The sequence below is a fragment of the Euprymna scolopes genome, chromosome 20, assembly GCF_053919585.1.
Source record: "Euprymna scolopes isolate OS-2025 chromosome 20, ASM5391958v1, whole genome shotgun sequence".
Taxonomy (NCBI): domain Eukaryota; kingdom Metazoa; phylum Mollusca; class Cephalopoda; order Sepiida; family Sepiolidae; genus Euprymna; species Euprymna scolopes.
In genome coordinates, this window is record NC_136501.1 from 48,109,610 (window position 1) to 48,132,327 (window position 22,718).

Genomic DNA, 22,718 nt, shown 5'->3' on the forward strand with positions numbered 1-22,718 from the left:
CTGGAGGGGGGTGGGTAAATATATATTTCACAGTGTATCAGACATTTAAATAAGCATTTTTTTACATGCATTTGATGGATATTAAGACTATATTGCGATGTGAATTGTAATAAAATTCTGATTGTCGTTAGATTTGTAGTCGGTGAAAATGTAGAAAAATATTCTATACTGTATATCTGAGAGTAACCTTTATGACATATTTATCCTGTGGAAGAGGCACTACCGAAAAGGTATTATTTTCTGTTAAAGTATCTATTTCGCTTTCCATTGCTATTTTCTATTGCTGACAATGTTCTGAATTAATGTCTTCATTAAAGCTTTTTATCGTACTATCCATGAAGTAGCAATAGTTGACTTGATAATCTTCCAAATTGTTGACCACAACAAAATCTGGTCGTCTTCTACTTCTTTTTGGGTAACATTCAGATGAATTTTCGACTTTAACATCAGCATCATCGCTGTGATCATTATTAATACTCCTGTCTTCATCAACGGTGACTTCATTGTTATCATTTGTTTTATGAATTTGAGGAAATATTAATTCATCCTCTTCATATGATGGATTTTCATCTTTCAAATTGACCATGTCTATGAATTTTACACATAGATTGTTTTTATTTTATTTTTCTATGGGGAAAATACTAAGTAGGTTGGGCTGATTTTATCATACCCAAGGAATATACCTCTACCAGTTTTGGTATTTAATTTTCTTATCTATAAATGTGAAGCAAGTTGAACCAAATACATGCATTCTGCTTAAATTTGGCTTATTAAAGGACAGGTTGCATATATATGCACCAGTTAGAAGTGCATACGTCCAGAGGTTTTTGGGGAGTTTTGATTTAATGAGTAGACATCTTGCCATTTCAAAAAGTGTATACAACGATCTTTCCGCAATTTCGTTTTGGTGAGGTGAATTAGAGGCTGATTTTTCATGTTTGATACGATGGTTAATAGATAAAGTTCAAAGTCTTTATTAGTGAATTCTATACCATTGTCAGAGCGAATACACTTCACTGAACCACGGGGGCCATGTCAGCTAAATATTGTTTAGTTGCTAGCAAGGTATCAGGTTTGTTCTTTAAGAAATATAACCATTATTAAGCCGGAATAATCGTTTACAAAATTTAATGCATACCTGAAGTTTTCTCTGCTCATCACTTCCACCTGACTGCTCAAGTCTCAATGTACTAGTGATAGGATTTTCATGGCTTTTTTGTCGGGCATCTTATTTTGGTACTTTGCTATTTTACCTTGTGTACAAATGTTGTAATTAGTCAATTTTTTAAGTGTTTATTTCCATTCTGTCAACTACATTTTTAATGAAAGCTCATGTTATGCTTATATCGTCAAATAAATACCGGTGGGCTGACGGCAATTTTTTCTATTTCATTCAATGTTTTCTTTTTTTTAGATATTAAAAAAGAATCATTCGATAAAGTAGAAATAAGATATAATAATCAAAAACTTGTGTATTTCATTAAGAGAATTAAAATCAAAATCGGTCGACTGGATTTTTTGTTTAACGGCAAAAAACTTATAAGTAAAGGTGTGCTTTTTTTCAACTATGGAGGCCCCAAAATACTAATTTTGATTAACAGCACGCAATAAAAAGACATATTAATTCTGGCGTTTATAAGTCACCGTAAGATAATCGCGAAAATAATCAGATTTCTCTCCCTTTATTTGAACAGTCAATAATTATGAGTTCGCGTTTTTTTTTAATCCTTGTTTAAAAAAGTATTTTATTTAAAAAGGACATGGAATATAAGTATAAATATGGATAAATTCTTAACAATGAACAATGGAAGTACACATTGAATAGAATTTTTTATAGGTAAGTGATGTTTTGGAATTTATATTTATTTTTTATAATCGAAGTAAGTAAAATTTCATTGATTTTCTTTAAATCTTTTTTAAAGAAAACCGATTTAAAAAAGCAAATATTGCACAATTTGCTATTAAACTTGTTATTTTTTTTAAAATTTGATCTTTGCTCCTTTAATTGAAAAAAAAAATTAGGGTTTGAATTACATTTTTTAAGTAGTTATAAGCTTCGAAATATAGTAAGTTGATTTATTCAAGTTCATATCCGGCATTTTTAATGGCTGATTCTGATACACCTTGTGGAGCTTCCTCCGGGGAGATTTCACAGATTTTGATGACAATAAAAATGTAGAAGTGTGAAATATTCGTTGATCATCATTCAATCCCGGGCAACGTCAGGTCTCACTGCTAGTATATATATATATATATATATATATATATATATATATATATATATATATATATATATATATATATGAAAGAGAGAGACCCACAGACACAAAAAATACGGAAGAAAATGCCTTTGTATGAATAGTTTCACATCTATTATAATTAATTATTGCGAAGGGAAATAAGTCGTACACTTATATGAAAAGTTATTTCCCCTGATAGAGTTTTGTTCCTGCATTTCATTAAGAATTTCATTTACCTCCCTTTTCAATACGTGTTGGCTGGAAAAATAATTTTTATAGTCCGGCCTTTACTTCATCATCAATAAATAATATCCGTGAGGATGGTCTACTAAGATCAAACGTACAATACATTGTGATTCTAGTCATGACAGCTTCACCAATGCTAACACGTAAGGAAAGAAAGAAAGATAAAATTCTTCAATAAATTTTTGGGCAAATAAAAATAGCTTATGGGTACATTTATTTTCAGAGGGTGAATTCTGCTTCTATTCCCCCCACCCCCAAATAGTGTTGTGAAAATTGTAGGCATCTCCAAACCGTTGTGTAAAACGTCACCATTGTACACATTAACAGCAATGTCATCAACTCGTGTGTTTACTATAGTTTGGGTCAATTTCTATGGAAGAGCATTGGCGCTACAATGAATGAATAGAATTGACAATTAAAAAAAAATGGATAAAAACAATATAAGACTTACCTTTTGTAAAACAAATAGATTTTTTTATTAACGAACTATACAAACGAGAAAATTAATTTTAATGTCTTCTGTTGACACTTATGTACCTGAAGATAATGTTGCTTACACGACTCCATTTTTTTTTGGGGGGGGGGGGGAAGGCGCAAAAATTGATTACCACCCGCTATCATTTTAATTAAACGAATTTTTTTAGTCGATTTTGCTTTGCAATTTTCATTATCTCAAGAGTCATATTCTATTATATGAATGTATTTTTTTTTATTGGAAACCTGTTATAAAAAAATCTTGGTTTAAACTTCATATCCCATAATATTTGAATTTAATATCATTTAAAGCTTTTTAGAAATAATTATTTTTTAGAATTCAGTTTTTCTGTTTGAGTTCCAATAATTATATTATCAAAAAAAAAATATCAAGAAAAATGGTATATTTTTTTGTTTTACTATAATAATATTGATTTTATGTACAATTTTATTAACAACTTTAAGGTAAGTGAAATAAATAACGGGATTATATATATATATATATATATATATATATATATATATAAACTATTTTTTAATTATTTGATCTTTTCAGTTTTAAAAAATGTTGAAATTTTTATCGACCTACATTTATTTTGTTTAGTTTTCGTAACATAAAATATGAGGGGGGGGGGTCAGAACACCTAAAAAAATCTCCTCTAATATATTAAACGAAACCTACTTTTATTATGTAATTTTTTTTAATAATGAATAAATATAAAAAATTTCAGTAAAATATGAAGATTATTTGATTTTTGCTAGATTTTTAAAACATGGGTATGTCTACGGCTTCAAAAACGTCACTACATAGGAACGTTGGTTTAAAGCGTCGATAATGTAAATACGATTTTTGTCTCGCATTTTCATTATTTTTGTATGGCTGTAAAAAAATTAAATTAGCATTTTTTTTTAAGCTTCTTCTTTTAAATGGTAAAAAGTTAGGACGATAATATTAAATTAAATTACAGTTACATCGTGTTAGTTACGGGCGGGGGTGTAAAACCGTGGGGCGCGTTGGAGCTACCTAAAAAACTGATAAAAAAACACAATTTTGAATTCCCCTCTGTTGATTGTCCGACTGTCCAAACACCGACCTGCTTTTGTGTTTTCAATAAGGCTATTTTTATTTTTGAAAATGTCAAGAATTTAATAATTTTTATCTGGCAACACACTCAATTATATTAATAAAAATAGCTATTTTTAATATAGCGTAATACCTTAAGCTACGAATGCATCAAGATACGATTCTTATTCAAAATACGACGATACATTGTGTCTAATATTTACGTCCTAGGATACAACGATTTTTTAAAGATATATTTTTAAGTGAAAGAAGGGTTCAAAATGTTTATACATTTTGTGGATCGACAATTTATTTTGCAAGTACCTAAGGAAAATATTATAATATTACATGTGGAATTTCCATGTTATCATTAAAATCACGCACCCTCCCAACATATGTATTGCAATTATTATTTTTTTAGTGAAAATATTAAATAAACAATGCTCAGCTCGAGAAATTAATTCCCTTCAAGTCATATTGCTTTCATTAACACAAACTTTAGTGGCTTTTTTCGTAATGTTCCTGAAATATTTTATAAAACATTTTAATTGTTAATATCTACGATGCGTTATTTTCATATAAAAAAAGCAAAAATAAATTCATGCGTTTTTTAGTACTTAAAATTTTGAACTTATTAAAGGTGTTTTTTTTTATTTACAGAAAATAATGCATTTTCATTAGGCACATCCAAAAGTCACCACAGAATTACCCCCCACCCCATATGTAAATCAATGTAAGTTTATTATAAATTAATATTATCAATATAACTTTTGTACCATTTAAAAGAAGAAGGGCAAAATAAACAAGTAATAATTAAAAAAAAATGTTTTTCATCGTACGAAAATAATGAAATTGCGAGACAAAAATCGTGTTTACATAATTGGCGCTTTCAAATAACGTTCACACGTAGTAAGCATTTCGAACGTGAAAACATACCAATGTTTAATAAATCTAGCAAAAATCAATTAATGGTCAGATTTTCGTGAAAATTTCGATACTTACCCATTTTAAAATGAAATTACATAGAAATGCAGTTTCCATAAAATATACAAGGGGAAATATTTTTAGTCCATGTCCCCCCCTCCCACATATTTATTTTTTTGAAACAAAACCAAATATATTTAAATCTATCGAAATTTCTATTTATTATGAAACATAAGAGTTCAAATAAGTAAAGCATATTTATTTAAAAAAAAATATTAAATACACATATTGAACAAAAACTTACTATGAAGTTGCGATTAAAAAAACGATATAAATTTGATATTACTATGTTTTTTTTGTTTAAATAGAGTTTTTTCGCATTAATATATACTATAATCAGTTGAATTGCCAAAAAAAAAAAAAGAAAAAGAAAAAGAAACTTCCTAAAAATTAATTTTTAAAAGATTAAAACGATTAATATTCCATTATTTCAAAATGTTCCGTTACAACATAAATTTTTAATTAATTGTGTTTAATGTTTTAAAAATATTAAGTTTTAATATAAACATGGTTCTTGTTAGCTATTTTATCGCCAGATTAAAACCGATTTGAAAATATTATTGCACAAATATTAAGCATTTTGTACCCCCCCATATTTTGTTTGTCTCTTTTTACCAAACAAAATATGGAAGCCGGTAGTTACCCAAAATAAACACTCGTAAAACCGTATTTGATATTTAATATACAAATGTTTATAATATTATTAATCATTAAACTGTGCAAATCTTAAAACCTAACAAAATTATAACAAAGATTAATTATTAATTGCAGTTTGAAGAAGATAAACAAAGATTTTAAAAAATCATTAAGTCGCTTCTGCTTTTCTATAGTTTGTATAGTTAACACAAATCTGACGTCACAGAATCATGCATATTTTTTTCCACATTCATTTGGCAATGCCTAATTTTCATTAAGATATTTAACGAAGTAATCTGTTCATTATATTCTGTGATTGTTAATTAAAAACACTGAAAATTTCATTAAAATTGGTTGATTTCCTTTTTCCCTTTTTTTTTTTTTACAAGGTGGTCACCACTTATCAAGGCCCGGAAGCCACTCGGGGATAAGGGTTATAGTGTGTACAGTACGTTAATGTTGAGATTTGATAAAATGTCTACTTAAGGGGGCAGATTATCAGGAATTTGTTTATGTTGGACTTGAAGACATCCAAGTTGTAGTCAGGTGGGAAACAGGCAGACGGAACAGGGTTCAACAGGCGTGCACGTGCACTTCTAAGAAATAAGCTTTGTTCATGGAATCTACGTTTTGCTTTTGGCACAGATAGAGTGGAGAAAATTTTTGACATTGGTTTCAGCTAGACGGGTGTTTTTCGTGAAAGATCGACGAGGGGGGGACCAGGGATTGGAGCTCAGACGAGCACCTGCCATAGAAGTAACGATAAAACAAAGACAGGCTCGCAACGTCTCTCCTGAATTTTGTTGAATTTTTAAGTGAAGAGAGAAATCCAAATATTTATATATTTTGGGAATTGGCTATTCATTTTGCCCATACGTAACTTTCATGGGATGTGAGGATTAATGGACAAAATAAGGGAAACGAGAGTTACGAGGTTGCCAAAAGTAAACTCAGCCCACTTTCTATTTTATTTAATAAATGCTGAGAATCTAATTAAAAGTGAATAATTGTGGTTGTTTATTATTATTATTATTATTATTATTATTATTATTATTATTTTTATTATTATTATTATTATTATTATTTTTATTTTTTTAAGAAATATTAGCACATTGTTATTTACAAAAAATAATTTTGGAGTGGGCTGATTGGCTTTTAACGATGATACCAATTAAATTCAACATAAATTCGAAATAAATTCATACTTTGATGCCATACTAAGGGAGGTAACTCGTGAAACGTATTATAAGAGTTAGCTCCCATAATCACTTTCATTATGCTATAAGAGTTCAGATTAATGAGGGAACTTTTCGGTCCTTTTTATTTATTTATTTAGTTGATTAAAAACTACGGTGTTTGTTAAAATAGAGTCGATAGCTCGATTGGCAAATGTGTAGTTTAGCGGCGAAAATTATTTGACAAACAAAAAAATTATAAAAACTATTTATTTATTTATTTTTTTTTTTATATAAAACACATTGTTTCTAAGGCTGAAATAAAGTCCGAAAAACTTTCATTTTTATTATTTTTTTTAATAATTTTTTCTTGGACTAAATGTTCGGCGCTTTTTTTTTTATTTTTTTTTTTATTTTTTTTTTTAATGCAAGGTCATTGTGCAGAGGGAGACAACTCCATTTTACTAAGAGATTCGTTCATTTTTTTCATCATAATTTAGGACGCTGCTACTAACGATGTTTTTTTAATCTAACAAAGTTGACAACGTTAATGATACAAAATGTAGTCTTTGCGCGATATTAAGAGAATCGTTTTTGTTTTCATGTAACAGTTTTTTTTTTCGACTAGATTACAAAAAAATGAAAATGCACCGATAGTTGTAGAGGAATTATTTTTTTTATCTCATAAGTTAGGATTCTAAAACCAACGATATTTTTTATTAAGTCAAAACTTTAAAAAAAAAAAAAAGAAAGCTCTGCGGCGGTTTCTTTTATGTAACAAAGTGGATAACATTTACAAAACGTAGTCCTTATGCGATTATTAAGACAATCGTTTCCGTTTTCATATCACAATTTACGACGCTAAAACCAACGATATTTTCATTAGATGAAAACATTTGAAAAAGAAAGTTGCGGCAACTTTTTCTAGTTTTTTTTTTTTAACTACATTTTAATTAAAAAGTAAATATTATGGCGAGGTTCTATGAAAAAAAAAAAAGTCTTTAAGCTTAAAACCCAAAGAATGGAAAGATGACAAAAGAAATGGAATTTTTACGACAACGCTTTTTTTTTTATTACTTTTTTAAATTAACAAATAAATGTTATAAAGGTAAGATTTTTTTGAGAAAACGAAGGATAATGCAGCGATAGTTGAAGAGGAAATTGTGATTTTAACAAACAAACTCTTTAATAAAACAAGGATGAAACTGTTTTTTTAAAGCTGTGGCGACTTTTTTTTTTTTTTTTTTTTTTACTGTAACAAAGCTTATAATATTAATAACAACAATATCTAGTTTTAACATGACAAAAAATAAAAAATGCGACGATAGTTGTAGAGGAATTGTAATTTTTATTAAACAAAACTGCGATTTATTTTATATGAAATATTTTTTTTACATGAATAATTTAAACACGATACTGCACTCTGATACAAATTAATACCGCCAAGGAAATGGAGATTGATGAGTCTTTTTTCTTCAAGAGGAAATATAATAGAGGAAGAATTAGAGATGGCGTTTGGGTGTTCGGAGCATTGGAGAGAGGGCAACACAGATGCAACATAATGGCGGTAGAAAGAAGAGACCGTGAAACGTTATTCCCAATAATTCGTTCCTGGATATCGCTGGGAACAAGAATAATCTCCGATGGCTGGGCAGCATACAACGGATTAGAACATTATAAAAATGGAATTTATCAGCATGCCACAGTTGTCCACGAGGACAACTTTGTCAATCCTGATGATGACACTGTATATTTTAAATTTATTAGCATTTTTCATATTTTTTCAAGGTTTTGGTCTCATGCAAAGAGACACATAAGGAAATTGTACAACAGCGGAAATGTTCCATCTCCACCTGATGGAGTTTTTGTGGCAGAAATGAGAAACTGGTCAAATATTCCCAAGAATATTAATTTGTATAAGGGAACAATATTGTGTTTAAATTATTCATGTAAAAAATATTTACACGGTATGAACCTATCCAGGTATAGGTACATATTAGTGATGGGACGATTCCAATATTTTTCCCGATTCTAATAGAATTACCGATTCTGTACTAAATTCTCGATTCCAATACAATTACCGATTCCGATTCTTTATAAATCTCTAAATATTTAACTATAAAATCGTTATTTTTCCCACATTGCCGTAAAAAAAAGACCATATTAAACGTGGATATATTTTCTCAAATATAAAAACACACTTGTGTGATGAAATGATCCATAGATTTTAGTTTTGCTGGAAGTTCAAATCAAGAAATATTATTATTATTGTATTGTTATTATCAGCAGTTTTTGGCATTGGAATATAAGCAAAAATTTTTCTGATTCCAATACCAATTTTGATACCCCAAAAAGTTTTAATCTTTTCGATTCCTGATTCTGATTAATCATCCCAACGCTAGTATATATATATATATATATATATATATATATATATATATATATATATATATATATATAACACCGTATAAAAACAACACTAGCGAATAAATACTGGGAACTCAAAGAAAGCGGACATTCGCCGGTAGTCGAATGGAAAATAATGAGACAAGCTACCACGTGCAGACATTTAGACGACCCATGTAAATTATGCCTCCATGAAAAATTTGCTATCCTGTACTTTAAAGAACCCTAAAATCTATTAAACTGTAGACTAGAAATAGCAAACAACTGTGTTCACAAAATAAAACTTACTCTAGGATAGCGATACAAAATAGCTTTAAAACTAACAATAACAATAGAAAACAAACAAATAAATACATTAAATAAACATGAATATACATAAACGATCACACATATATGTATATATATATATGTATATATATGTGCATGTATGTGTGTACACATAGGTATATTTATATATATATATAAAAAAAAAAAGGAAAACGTCTACCATAAACCACTAACCTAGTTCTAAAACAGATCCTTTGTTCGATAAAATGCATGCTCATTGGCTGATAGGAAGGGGCGCGGTGGATACTAGAAAGCTGATTGGCTAACTAAAAATTCTCAACATATATAAAAACAAGAAGCAACCACAGAATTCGCGCATAAGCCTGACGAATCCTATAGTGGATGAAACGCAGAATATTCAGTGTAGCTTAATCGCCATATATATATATATATATATATATATATATATATATATATATATATATATATATATATATACTTCAGAATAAAATTATCTAACAATCAGCTGGTATGGAAACCTGTGATTATAAGTTTTACAAGATATTACTGGCAGTAATATTCTATAAGTATTATACCACCTAAATAAGAATTGCTCGATATACAAAATACAACAAATAAATCAATTTTTAGTCATTCAATGAATTTAAAAATTTATGATGTGAGATATATTCTTTGTATTATATATATATATTTTTTTTTTTTTTACACATTGATCACCACTTATCAAGGCCCGGAAGCCACTCAGGGATAAGGGTTATTGCAAATACATTACGTTAGTGTGGAGATTTGATGAAGTGTTTACTTAAGGGGGCGGTTCATTAGGAATTTGTTAACGTTGGACTTGAAGACATCCAAGTTGTAGTCCGGTGGGAAGCAGGCAGACGGAACAGAGTTCCACAGGCGTGCAGTTCTAAGAAAGAAGCTTTGTTCATGGAATCCGCGTTTTGATTTAGGCACAGATATAGAGTGGGGGAAATTTTCCACAGTGGATTCAGCTAGACGGGTGTTTTTCGTGAAAGATTGGTGAGGGGGGACCAGAGATTGGAGTTCAGACGAGCACCTGCCATGGAAATAACGATAAAACAAGGATATATAGAATAATAAAAATCTTTTGATTTGAAATTTTAACATTTCACGTCATAAATTTTTAAATTCATTGAATGACTAAAATGTGATATATATATATATATATATATATATATTTTATAAATTACTATATATATATATATATATATATTTGATATATATATATATAAATTTGATATATATATATATAAATTTGATATATATATATATTATTTCAACCTCGGGAGTATTTGCTTAAATCATTACAAGATTGTTTCTATATAATTTATTTTGGCTTAAATTGTCTGATGATATGGACTAGATAATTTGTTTGCCCCGTCTCTAGATAAAAATCTTGTAATGATTTAAGCAAATACTTCCTAGCTTGAAATAATAAAAACATATTTAGCTCTACCAACATATCGAGCACTTCTTTTCCCGTTTTTTTTTTTTTACCAAATACACCTCTTATATATATATATATATATATATATATATATATATATATATATATATATATATATATATATATATATTAAATGAATAAATAAACATGGACGTTTTTTTTATATTTATCAAACCTATATTATCACATATAATACCATTAAAACGGCTCACTGTAATTAAAATCAGTAACAAAATATTTTGAAATACTGTATATATAGCAGACAAGCACAACTATATGAATGCATGGCTTTTTTATTAAAGTTTTTTAAGCAGCTCATAATAAATTAATGTTTGATGGTAATCATTTGTAATTTTATTGTCCTATCATTCCCATATATATGCACTATTTTCGTTGTTATTAACAGTAAATAATTAAAAGGATTTAATAACAAAAGATAAATAAATTTACATACAAATTACACAAAATGTTATGATTTATCTATCTATTTCAATAGATGTGATTAGCTATCTATTTATATGAATAATAATAATATGATGTAATGAATGTTCATACATCTGGGTTTCCCCACACAAGAATATAATTGGCTGGTTTAAGCCATAAATACAGACAGATATAGAAAATTGAGGGAGACGTTGAAAGATACGCTGAAAGCCTAACGCTTAAGCATATTACCACCTAAAACTATGAACAACTATTTGTTAAGGTGTCTTTTTAGATATTACTCGATTACTTTAGCCATGTCAACTCAGATACGTCAAACAAATATATCCCTTTCGGGGGGTAACTCAATAATAAATTAATATTCGGTGTTATTCATTTGTAATTTATTGTCCTATTTGTTATATATATATATATATATATATATATATATATATATATATATATATATATATGTAAGAGTTTTGTTATTAACAGTAATTAATTACAGTGATTTAATGGATAAAAAGGATAAAGTAATAAATTAGTATCAGACTTACTAAAATGTTAATATTTATCTCTTTATTTGAGTAATAATATATTAATGAATTGGTAAGTTTTTTGTCCTGTGTTTACAGCAAATTTATGAATGAAATGTTTATTTAAAATTTTTGTTCTGAGTATTTCAAGCAGCGAATTTTTTAAAGTGATAGTGATACACACACACACACACGCACACACGTACACACACGCACGCTCACACACACGCACACACACGCACACACACACACGCACACACACACACACACACACGCACACCCGCGCGCGCACACACACATACACACACGCACGCACACACGCACACACAGACACACACACATGCACACATACACACGCACATACACATACACACACACATACACACACATGAACGCACACACATACACACACACACGCACACACACGCGCACACGCACACACACATGCACACACACGCACACACACACGCACACACACCCGCGCACACACACATACACACACGCACGCACACACGCACACACAGACACACACACACATGCACACATACACACGCACATACACTTCATTAAGTAAAAGAACATTTTTTTTTACAGAGATTATCTTTTACATTCTAAAGTTTCTTTGACTATTATGTTAGATTCTGTTCTTGTGAAAAAGTTTTATATATATGATGGACTCTCCCGTCGATTTCGACGTATGAGCTTCCACCACAACAATTAAGTTGCTCGGAAATCCATATAGATGATTTGTTTATAGTGGTGAAGGCTTGGTGTAGAACCATTCACACTTTTTTGGTATTGCTGCTAACCTTTGTCGGTGCAGACGACTGCCAGGGGACAGAGTACACAGTACTTTGCAGGTTTTTATATCAGAGTTTCCTTCCCCTAGATACATGTCTTAACGAAGACTAGGGGTGCATCTCTCCCAGGGAATTAATGCGCCTCCAGATACCAACCTGGAAATTTCTACGACTCGCGCGGTACGTACAGCGCCTAGACATAGACACGCCTGAAATATATATATATATTTGTGTATATATATACTAGCACACCGCCCGGTCGTAAAATACGCATAAATATTATATTTTAATTCATACAGAAACTGAAACGTGTACATGGGAGCATTATTTTTTTTTCTAAACAGTTCACTTCTTGTTAGTAAAAAAAAATACTCGAGCTGAGATTGAAACCCAAAAACCTAAAGACAGTAAGTCAAGTACGATAACCATTAGGCCAGCTTGACACAACTAAAAAAAAAAATTTTTTTCTAACCTACTTATTCTTAACATTAAGGAATCTGTCATGTGAACCATTCACGCATGCACATTCATGAAACAGTTGACAAACAGATAAAAATCCGATTACCCCCCCCCCTCCACGAACCAATTTTATAATTTTTACCCCTTACCAGCCCTTTTTTTTCTGCATGAATACTGATTACAAGTTTTCCACATGTCTTCATACCCGATATACCATTCATTCTGAGTACTTAGCTTTTACTTAGTGATTACTTTGAATTAGGAGCAACCTAGATAGGGGGTTGTGTAACAGGATTTTTATTCACATTACATTTAATTTTTCTTACAATGTTTAAGTTAATTTTGCTATAAAATTAACTTAAATTGTAATATTAATATTGCCTTTACTTTTTTTTTTTGTAATCTACATAATTAATAGAAATTTTGACTCCAAGCAAAGTCGTGTTGCTCTGCTAGTAATATGTATTCTTTTATATTAGCTTTTAAGCACTACATTAAAATAAGAACAAATCCGAACAACTCTACATACCACAATACCTTTAAGCCTAAATAAAAAGCCTCTTTTGAACAAAAAGGAAACGCATTTGACAGATTAATAATTAATCCTAAAAATCAACTAAAATAAAAAAAAGGCACATTTCACCAATTTTCCAATCTACTTTCGCTATCATATAAACAATTACATGTACTTTTACATAAATATTAGCATATTAGTTTCTTAAAATTAATTGATTTCGTACTGGTGGGTAAATACTTTTCATTTATAGCAACTATTTATATATATATATATTTTTCTTTTTACTCTTTTTCGCATCAAACAAGGCATATTGCCATCTGGAACATAAGGAGCTAACACAGGGAATGGTGGGGAGTTGAGCAGTGAAATGATATTATGATTACATTTAAACTTTGGCAGATCAGTACAGTCAGGAAACAGGTAGAGAATTCTAAAGTCTAGCAGTCTAAGCGGAAAAAAAAAAAGAAGCAAAACACTTTCTGGCATCAAGGAACTTCACCAGTAAAGGGGTGGGATTTTGCTGTTTGTCAGGTTAGTCGAGAGTGTGTAGATCGAGGAGCACGAGTGCTATGAGTCCATCGAAGTATATTCAATTAACGTACTTGTAAAACAGGCACATATATGTGACATTGTGGTGATGGGACAGAGGTTAGAGGTTGGCTGACAATGCGTGACCTATTAGGTTGGAGACTCTTTTTTGGACCCTATTTAAGTCTGAGAGACTAGTGGTAGGTGCACCAGCCAAGATGTGACAACAACACTCCATGCATGAGCCAAGGTTAGTTTTGTAAACATATAGGATGCTCTCTGATGTGAACAATTTTCTAGCATGGTAGAGAGAGTCCATCTTCTTTGCAGCAGTCTTGGCAATGTCCTCAACATATCTGTTTCCAATTTCCTGTGAATGTTAGGCCAAGGAGTTTGAAAGGTAGACTCTCACATAAAATGTTATTTTTCACGGCAATCAGTGCTTCCTTTTTCCTTTTTAGTTATATGAGGAGGCATTCCAAAAGTAATGCCTCCTATTTTTTATCCATCCGAATGGATTAGAAGGGTTTTCAAATTGCATTGTTATGATGACTGAATCTATGCATTCATGACCTCAAAGTTTTATCTCTCTGTTGCAGATATTGACGGTGTGAGACTATAAGAAAGCAACACCTGTCATGCATCAGAAGCAGAGATGCATCATTGAATTCCTAGCAATAGTGCATTGTAAATCTACGTAGAAAAATAAATTCTGAAGCACAAAAGGTCGCACAATTTAATGGTACCACTCCCATCTTCAGGGATCTTCAATGTCTTAGTTTTTGAGTTGAAAAAATAGAAGGCCTTCCTTTTGGAATGACACTCATGTAAAGGGGCTACTATGATGATGGTCTTTGTTTGAAATAAAATAAGTATGTCATAAAACTGGAAATCATGCTGAGACCAAGCAATGTCCAAGATTATCCGCAGATAAACCCCTTTGAATGGAAACTGTCTAACAGTTATCGCCAGTGAATATCTTGAGTAGTCAATTTCTGGGTGGCCGAATGGGGACCACTGACAAAGGCCAGGATAAATTCAGGGATGAAAAGATTCCAGGAAATATGAAGGGGAGACAGTCAGAGTTGGGCCTTCCGAGGTTGAGGCAAAAAGTTGGAGTTGGACGTTCAAAAAGGTAGTTCGTTTTTCTGAGGGCTTGCAATTAATTGGTTTAATGTATCTTGGTCTAATGTATCTTGGTCTAATGTGTATCTTCACAAATGCGTTAGATAAAAAAAATTGTTTTTTTAAAATGGGCCTTGCAAAAAACTCATTTGTATAAAAAAAGCTGAGAATAGTAATTTGAATATTACCAATCATATTAATCATATGCAGAGTCATGCTAAACTCGTTCCTTTCATCTATAACTGAAGTGCTGAAAATACACTTGGTCCCAATATTTTACATGTGTTCTTTTATGTTCTTTTTAAACAAATTTTTTTTTTGTCATCAAATAATCAATTGGCTGCCATAAGTGATTCCTGTCTTCAAATATTGTAATATCAATAACAGGAAACGCTTTTTGTTTTATTTTTACCATTTCTTTTTGTTTGTTTGTGTGTTGTTTTTTTTTTATTATTTTATTTCCTCTCTTCAGTTGTATTGATTCGCTTGATATCTGATTTGTAAGCATCCAAGTTATTGATCCGTTTGCTATGATGGAAGATGAGAAATATTCGGATTCTGTCCTTTTTTACACATTGATTTAGTAATGGATTTTTATATAGATCGGCCATCTTTCTTTTCTTGCCCCTTTTTTCCCTCCTATTTTTTTCTTTGTTTACTTTTATTCTATTTCAGATAATCCGAAAAAGTGAAATGTACACCACCATTTTACGATTCTTAGGCAGAGATATAAAACTTATATGTATATATATATATATATATATATATATATATATATATATATATATATATATATATATATATATATATATTTCTGTGGAAATATATATATATATATGTATATATATATATATATATATATATATATATATATATATATATTTCTGTGGAAATATATTTTCTTATAATATATACCAATCCTTATTTAAGAAGCTCAATGTAATTACAGAGCAAGATAGTGAATAAATGACAAAAGACTATATTCCAAAGTTCATGATGTTGACCATCTTATAATTTATTCCTTTAATTCAGTTGACATTTACAATTCTTGACAGTATCTGTTTCGTAGCGCAAAATCAATCACTTAATTATTATATCGATCAGTGAATCTATTATGCACTTAACTCATCAGAAGAAATAGCAACAATCAATCCGTCCAAAGGATATAAAGTGCGTTTTGAGAATTGTAAATGTCAACTGAATTAAAGGAATAAATTATAAGATGGTCAACATCATGAACTTTGGAATATAGTGTTTTGTCATTTATTCACTATATATATATATATATATATATATATATATTAGTATTGGGATGATTAATCGGAATCAGGAATCGGAAATGCTTCGATTAGCCTACAACATATCCAACAAACAAGTGATTGTATGGTTCCCTTCGTCCTGTTCCCAATATTGTGAGACAGAGATGTCTAGCACTTGCCGGTCATATTAGTCACCATGATGAACCGGCAGGAAAGCTTCTACTTTGGACTCCAGACACAAAAAGGAGAGTTGGACGTCCATGTCTAACATTGAAATCCATTATTGAAGAGGAAACTGGTTTGACAGGAACTGAGCTGGTTGCTGCAATGGCCGACCGACAACTCTGGCAATCAGAATTTGTTCACGTTTCACCTGCGCCTACTAGCATTGGATGAAGCAACAACAGCAACAACAGAATTACTCAACTGGGTTAAAAAAGAGTCTTCAAAAAATAGACTCTGACTTATGAAAGCATAAAAGGTTATGAAAATGGGGTGTGGTTGTGATGAGATAGCTTCAAACCTTATAGAAACTGCTACAGATGTAAAACACAAAGAAACACTACACGGAATCATGAAAACTGAAACTGTATTAATTGTAAGCTAATATGCAGAGTTATGGTTTAAAAATATTAATGTTGTCACTGTTAGAAACAACTCTATAAAAGTTTTTTACTGCCAACATTTTAGATGGATAAAACTTAAAGCTAAAAATCCTCAATGATGCTGCTCAAACCAGCTATCCAGGTCCTGGGTAGTGCCATCACTTTCCTGTAAATTTGAAAAAAGGCATAACCGTGTTTGTTAGAAAAAATATAAAATTATTATTTTATTTCTTGCTTCATGTGCGCGCTTCATGCGGTAGACAAAGGAGGGGGGGCAGGAGGTGGCAAATTCAGTGGTGACTCGCCGCTGCTGTCACTTTTTTGATTGACCCCATTCTCTTCTGCCTCTTATCTGCTTATATTAACCTGTTCTCTAGCAGATGTTTCAACCCCGACAACTGTGAGGTCAATTACTTGACCTATTCACCTCCGACGACGTCAGTTTTGACAGCTTTACCTTATCACTCAGTGCTTTTAGCTTCAGACCGTCCTGTGTGTATGTGCACAGTCTCAACATGAGACACAAGTGTGTCAGCAGCTCCATTACAGAAAGAAGATGTGATAATAACTAGACTCTGAATTGGACACAATTATGCCATTCACTCTTATTTACTGAAAGAGGAAGAAGCGCCAATTTGCATACCAGGTCAAGAACCCTACACAGTGTATAATATACTTAGAGGCTGTGTGGACTTTGAGCAGGTCCAACTTAGACACTGTCAGGAAAATAACCTAAGAAAGATTTTCAGCAACGTTGAGCCACAAAAAAAATTTTTAACTTCCAAAAAGCGACAATGTCACATAACAAAATATAATCAAAAAGTTTCACTGAAACATTAATAATATTCAACTTCCATCTGTAACAGTTCGTTATTTCACAAACAGATTTGTTGTATGCGTTTAAAGGGAAATAACTCATTGAAATTATTTCAAGTGTTAAAATAGATGCTACTCGTACATCTAAAAGGATATAACTTTGCCTGTGCAAACAGGTGGAAGAACGTTCACTACGTACTTCATCCCACAGTCATGTAAATTGTACAGGGACTAATTTTTATCTTCTTGCGTATGAGCATTGCGATTTTGATTATAAATACAAGACGCTGGAAAAGACAGAGTTCAAAATAGACTTTTTAGCTTAGAGGGGGATGCCCTTTTCTCTTCCCTGCAACCTCTTTCTCACAGAACATATGTTGCGAGCCTGTCTCTGCTTTATCATTATTTCCATGGCAAGTTCTTGTCTGAGCTCCAATATACGGTTCCCCCTCACCAAACTTTCACGGAAAATACCCGTCTGGCTGAAACCACTGTCAATAATTTTCCCCACTCTTTATCTGTGCCTAAACTGAAACGTAGATTCCATGAACAAAGCTTCTTTCTTAGAACTGCATGCCTGTGGAACTCTCTTCCACTTGTCCCTATTTACAATGCCTCCCCACGGGACAGAATTAGACACCAGGGCCGCTTGTCTGTTTTCCAGCTGACTACAATTTGGTCGTCTTCAAGTCTAACGTAGACAAATTCTTGATGAACCGTGCCCTTAAATAATCCAATTTACCAAATTTCTACTACTAACAATTACTAAGAAATTATCTCATTGACTACTGTACACTTAATAACCCTTATCCTTGAGTGGCGTCCGGATCTTGATAAGTGGTGACCCCTTTGTAAAAAAACAAAACAAAAAATGAAATCAGTTTTAGTGAGATATCTGTCCTCCTAACTCCAGCGCGATATGTAAAAATTACGTACTAGGAAATATGCACGCTGAGATGATTCACACCAATGGATAAATACCTTAGCAAGGGACTTCTATTTATGCAAGTATTGATTTATAAGTAGCCATCTACATGAAAACATTTCTAATAAAAAATATAATGAATTTTTATTCCTTATTAATGAACATCAACCTTCCCAATTTTGTAACGATCACCAGGAAAAAAAGAATTAATACTCCACACCACTAATTAAGAAAAAAAAATTACTATGTTAAATAAAATTATTCTTTTAATATATATAAATATCATGTTCGAGTTGATTGCAAATTGTTGGTGTTGTTATTGAGTGTTGCATTTTATTTTATTTCTTTAATTATAAGGGAGTCTATGATATTTAAAATGAATATTTAAATGTCATCGATAATACTCCTCTTTATACATCTACCATATCACAACTTATGTTTCGGCATTAAATCGACCAAAAAGGTGTAGATATGTCGTAAACCAAACCAAACCAAACCAAACCAAACCTCAGTATATTCCAAACTGCAACTGATCTGATCTCAAATCCTTCTACGTCAAATGAGTGCACTTTTATTGGCCTTCAGGTGAACTTTGAATACAGCCTGTAAATTATAGCTAAGTAATCTTATGTATTTTGGTAAATTTAAAGAGAGGCCTAAGGAGTCTAAACGCCCCTATCCTAGAAGGATCTCACATCACATTGTTTTCTCACTTAATTCTGCCATAAACTTAAATCCTTTTATGTAACATGATTAAAATCAATTTGCTCTTTATCCTTGTCTTGATTTATAGGTGAACATGAGTTAAACTTCGTCGTTCATACTAGATTAACAATATGCATTTAGCAGGTGATATCTACACGTAAATCTAATAATATTATTACATTATTGTTACATATTACTTAGCAGTAATACGTAACAATAATGTAATAATACTATGGTAATATATAAGAGTCCGGTTATGTAACAATCCTTAAGTATGGCAATATACAACAATACTATATGTAATATAGTATTTGTTTTTATTTTTTATTTTTTTATTACATTTTCACCCCAAACAAGGCACATTGCCACTTTGGTGTAGGGGGCTACTATCAGGGGCAGCAACTGCTGGGGCACTATGTTGGGATTTGGGCAGCAAGATGTCGGTTCACATTACACTTGAACTTCTGCATGTCAGTACAGTTAGGGAAGCAGGGACCTGGAATGGAATTCCAGAGTCTAGCGGTTCTGGGGAAGAAACTACTGGAGTAGAAAGATCTTTTACATCTAGGGATTTCTACTGTGTGGGGGTGGGATTTAGCTGCCTGTCAGGTTTGTCGAGGGTGTCTACGTCGTGGGGGCACAAGTGTCTGCAGTTCGTCAGAGCATTCACCATTAAAATACTTGTAGAACAGGCAGAGGGATGCAACGTTTCGTCGATGGGACAAAGGCTGAAGCTTAGATGCTAGTTCAGGGCCTATCAGATTTGCGACTCTTTTGAACCTTGTCTAGGAGCGAGAGACTAGCAGCAGATGCACCAGCCCAAATGTGACAACAATACTCCATACATGGGCGAATGATGTATATGGAATATGTAAAAAATACTATAATATAGCAATATATAATGTAATATGTTGTGATACAATATGTAACAATACTATAATATGGTAATAATAGTTAATTAAAATACTATAATATTGTACTATATAACAATATAAAACAATATTACAATATGTAACTATACTATAACATTATGATAAAGCAATAGGAAACTATACTATATGATTGCAATACATAACAATATATAGTTATATTATATGTCACCATACTATAATATGGTAATACATAACAATACATAACCATAATATGGTAATATGTAACACTACTACAAAATATTACAAATGATATGGTAACAATACAATACTATGTAACAAAATGTAACAATACTATGATATGGAAATATGTAACGATACTATAATATAATGTAATATAATAATATGGTAATATGTAACAGTAGTCTAATATGTAACAAAATGTAACGATACTTTAATGTGGTAATATGTAGCAATCCATAAAAATAGTATGATATGGTAATATGTAAGAATATGTAACATAATATATATGTAAAAATACTATGATATGATAATATGTAACAAAATGTAATAATACTATGATATGGTAATATGTAACAAAATATAAGATCACAAAGATATGGTAATATGTAACATACTGTAACAATACTATGATATAATAATATGGAGAAATACGAAACAATGCTATGATGTAGTAATATGTAACATAATGTAACACTATTATTATATGGTAATATGTAACAGCCTGTAACAACACAATGGTATGATAATATGTAACATACTGTAACAATGCTGTGATATGGTAATGTGTAACAAAATGTAACAATTCTATAATATGGTAATATCTAAAAAAAATGTAACAATTCTATGATCTCTAAATATGTAACATACTGTAACAATGCTGTGATATGGTAATGTGCAACAAAATGTAACAATTCTATGATATGGAAATATGTAACATAATATAACAATGCTGTGATATGGTAATATGTAACAAAATGTAACAATTCTATAATATGGTGATATCTAACAAAATGTAACAATTCTATGATCTGGAAATATGTGACATACTGTAACAATGCTGTGATATGGTAATGTGTAACAAAATGTAAGAATTCTATGATATGGTAATATGTAACATAATGTAACAATGCTGAAATATGGTAATATGTAACAAAATGTAACAATTCTATGATATGGTAATGTGTAACAAAATGTAAGAATTCTATGATATGGTAATATGTAACATAATGTAACAATGCTGAAATATGGTAATATGTGACATTATGTAACGATACTTTGATATGGTAATATGTAGCAATCCGTAACAATACTATGGTATGATAATATGTAACAAAACGTAATAATTCTATGATATGGTAATATATAGCAACATTAGTGCTGGCCTATCTTCTTTTTATGTTGTGCCTGTTCCATTATAACAACATCAAAGTTCAAAAGCTGTTGATGCAGGATAATGAACCAAAGAATGAAGAAGGAAAGAAAAAGAAATGTTCTTCCTTTGGTTTGAGATGAACAAAGAATCACTTGGACACTTTCATGATAATGACTTCTACATATCACTCTCTCTCTCTCTCTCTCTCTCTCTCTCTCTCTCTATATATATATATATATATATATATATATATATATATATATATATATATATATATATATATATATATTGTGTATCTCTTTTTACGTTTGGCTGTGAAGCAAGAATACGCTAAATCAAAAATACATTAAGTCGAAGTTGCATCACCCGAGACAATGCTTTAAAGAAAGAATTTGGTCAGATTTGAAATTATTTCGACTGAGAATATATCTACATATGTTAATAAAATTATGGCACAACTTCATGTTAGTGTGTGCGTGCTTCACGTGTTAACGTAACGTTGATAATTACACATTGAATTAATCATTACTAGCTGTACCGACCCGGTGTTGCCCAGGATACTGTAAATATTTCTATACACTGTGTTCTATAATCAAGCCTTTATTGTATTACTAGCTGGGCGCCCGGTGTTGCTTATACGCTTAAACATGATATTTTAATTTATGCAGATTGTGTACGTATTATTATAAAATCTATCCTCTATATATATATATATATATATATATATATATATATATATATATATATATATATACTTCAGAATAGTTTTTAT